Genomic DNA, 3,457 nt, shown 5'->3' with positions numbered 1-3,457 from the left:
ACTTGAAAAAAACTCAAAGCCATTCTATGAGCCAATATGCTATAGCTCAGTTTATAAACTAAGTAATTATTTAGATACATCTTAACAGTTAAAAAATTAACATCTTCAAGTCAGTTTGTAAACTAAGTAATTATTTAGATACTTCTTAACAGTTAAAATTAACATCTTCAAGTCAGTTTGAAAACTAAGAAATATGTTTAGATACATCTTAACAGTTAAAAAAATTAACATCTTCAAATCAGTTTTTAAACTAAATAATATGTTTAGATACATCTTAACAGATATATCTTAACAGTTAAAAATTAACATCTTCAAGTCAGTTTGTAAACTTTGTAATATGTTTAGATACATCTTAACAGTTAAAAAAATTAACATCTTCAAATCAGTTTTTAAACTAAGTAATATATTAAAAAATTAACATCTTCAAGTCTGTTTTTAAACTAAGTAATATGTTTAGATATGTCTTAACAGTTAAAAATTAACATCTTCAAGTCAGTTTGTAAACTAAGTAATATGTTTAGATACATCTTAACAGCTAATGATCATATATTATTTTTCTTCTCAATTTCCTACAACAATTTTGGTTTTTAGTTTCATAAAATCAGTTTATTTCTAATTTTTTAAACTCAGAAAGTTTTAGTTCTTTCCAATATGTTGCTCAAGTGGAAGACGAAGCCTAATTAAGAAAATGACTCCAGAGAAAGATATTTAAAATATAAATTGTTGAAACTTCGAAAGATTTGAAGATCAAGTATGTTTCCCACAATGTCTTCATTTTAGCTATTAAGTTACAGATGAGCCACTTTTAGCAATCTTTCTCATAATCCACATAGATGTATAATAATGAAACACTAAAACTTGGCACCCACCTGTACTGTGGTTGTACTATCATACTTGAAAGACTTTGTTTGGTCATTTTCTAGGAACACCTTCAATACATTAGGCATGCATGGCATACACGATTCAAATGGGGATGGCTAAGGGGGAAAAACAACAACATAAATCGAACATCTGGTATAACTGGTATCTTAAAATAAACTTGTGTAGGTGCTAACGATACAACTGACGTGTAAACCTAATCAACAGTGAAACAGACTAAGAAAAAAAGCAAGAACAATAGAACAAGCTAAGTTCAAAGTGTTTCTCAACATTAAAAACAAAGTAACAAGTATGAAATAATCCAAATTAAAAGTGGAAAATCACCAAACATTTAATTAATGACATATTTTAATCTATCTTTCCTTATTTTATTTCATCCTCTCAATGTGTTGTGTTTGCTTATCCAACTGTTTTGAGTTCACATTTTAAAATTATCAGATAACTATTACAAAAACAACTTCACCCATTAAGAATTTGATGACAAGGAACCCACTTTGTACATTTGCTGTTATGTTAAACTTATATTAAAGTTTTTCTTCATTACCCAATCAAGACGTCTCCAGGCATCATTAAACATTAAGAATGTTTCATAATTTGATCACTGTAAGACAATGCATAACATGTCACAGGACTCAGAACACAATGTCATTGTGCCCCCCCACTCTTTCTTTTTTTACAACTTGCATAAGAAATAAGACATGGATAATTCTTAAAAAATATCAACCTGTACTTTAGGGTGGGTAAAAAACAAAATTATAAAAACCAGATAAGACCACTGTTTACAGTCGAAAATCCTGGGAGTTTCTCATAATGTTTCAACAGTTAAACAACTGTAATTACAAAATGACAAAATATCAATTATAAAATATTTTTGAGTTACAAGTTGTTGAAACAAAGTTTGAATTTTTATTTTTATTTAAATTTTGAAATCAGGTATGCAGGTGAGCATGCACTCAACACTCCAAAGGTGTTCACCAGTCGTTATAGGGCTAACGGCATAATTCTACGGGTCCCGTGGCTATGTTACAGCAGTATGTATACCACTCCTGTAAGACATTTATATATATTCTTCAATATTAGCTCACCGTGAACCGAGTATATATCATCAGAAAAGACTTTCAAATCCTGATTTTGCTATTCATTACAAAAACAGCCTTTCCAAAATAGGACTTGATCCAAAAAATCATTAGAAGACATATTTCATTAAGCTTACAGGAAAATTGTCTATTTTTTAAAACATTGTTATAATGAACTAATATGAATAACAATGAAGAAATAAAACTTGTAACTGGATGATAACGACATTGTCTCGTAACAATAAACTGTAACTATACACAACGATTCTCTGCAAGAAAATAAAAACAATTGTGTTCAACAGCATGTCCATTAGTCAAGAGTGTATTGTATTACTTGAAAAGTGTATTTTAGTAACTGTAGCAACTTAAGTTGTAAGGTTATGCAACAACTATCTTATTGTCTCCCTTAAGAGTTATTAACTACTTAATACAACTGTTCACTACTTTCCTCTGAACTTACAATTTATAATTAATACCCCAACGATTGTTTTATACTTACACTGTACAATGGTGAACCATTAATAACTACGCCTTCAGCAAAATGAACCCTTGAAGGCTTGGATTTTAATTTTGCTTTTTTTGCAGCGGTGAGTAAAGCTGACTTTCTTGTTGTCTGGAAAAGAAATCATGACACTGGTTTTCAATATAATATCCTTTAGTGATGATATTCAAAAAATAAGTTAAAATAAACAAACGAGAGCATAACGAGCTCAGCGGTAAGAAACGTGTTCCCTTGTAAGACCTAATGTGTAGTATTTGATAAATAGTAAGATTACAAAATTGGAAGGTAAGTATTTGCTCACTCCTTCGTTTACTGATTAATAAAATCAGATAATTTTGATAAATAGTAAGATTACAAAATTGGAAGGTAAGTATTTGCTCACTCCTTCGTTTACTGATTAATAAAATCAGATAATTTTGATAAATAGTAAGATTACAAAATTGGAAGCTAAGTATTTGCTCACTCCTTCGTTTACTGATTAATAAAATCAGATAATTTTGATAAATAGTAAGATTACAAAATTGGAAGGTAAGTATTTGCTCACTCCTTCGTTTACTGATTAATAAAATCAGATAATTTTCATATCAGCACAACTCTAAGACTAACTGAAAATATAAGTATCAATGAACAAATACTGCTAATTTTTTGTGGGTCCTTTTCACCAGCACAGAGTTACACAAATGTAAAGATATTGAAATAAACTATTCCTAATTCAATAATTACAATTAATCTTTTTTTGTGTGTCCCTAACAAGATAATTTTTGGTTACAAATGTTCATTTTTAGAAAAGAAATAAGAACAAAAAAATAGTTCTTTATTTTCGACTCTGAATTTTTTAACTATAGGATTCCAGATGTGGTCCACGTGTACCTGTGATATTACTTCCTAAGGGGTCTCTTATAACATAGAAGGCATACACAAAAATGTATAAAATAAAATTACCTAATATTACAATTATTAATACACTAATTACATGATGTTATCACATACATAATGTATA

At 28.9% G+C, this 3,457-nt stretch overlaps 1 long non-coding RNA gene across 2 annotated transcripts in view; it reads right to left on the bottom strand.

Moving 5' to 3' along the window:
- Positions 1–3,457, bottom strand: part of LOC111083989 — a 5,970-nt gene that overhangs the window by 710 nt on the left and 1,803 nt on the right. For both annotated transcript variants that reach the window (XR_002609345.1, XR_002609343.1), the window contains exons 3-4: positions 2,455–2,568; positions 870–977 (exon numbers count right to left, since the gene is read on the bottom strand). This is a non-coding gene — a long non-coding RNA (uncharacterized LOC111083989). The remainder of the gene's footprint in view (positions 1–869; positions 978–2,454; positions 2,569–3,457) is intronic.

The sequence above is a fragment of the Limulus polyphemus genome, unplaced genomic scaffold (genome assembly GCF_000517525.1).
Source record: "Limulus polyphemus unplaced genomic scaffold, Limulus_polyphemus-2.1.2 Scaffold12628, whole genome shotgun sequence".
Classification (NCBI taxonomy): domain Eukaryota; kingdom Metazoa; phylum Arthropoda; class Merostomata; order Xiphosura; family Limulidae; genus Limulus; species Limulus polyphemus.
This window is presented reverse-complemented; position numbering and strand designations above follow the sequence as displayed.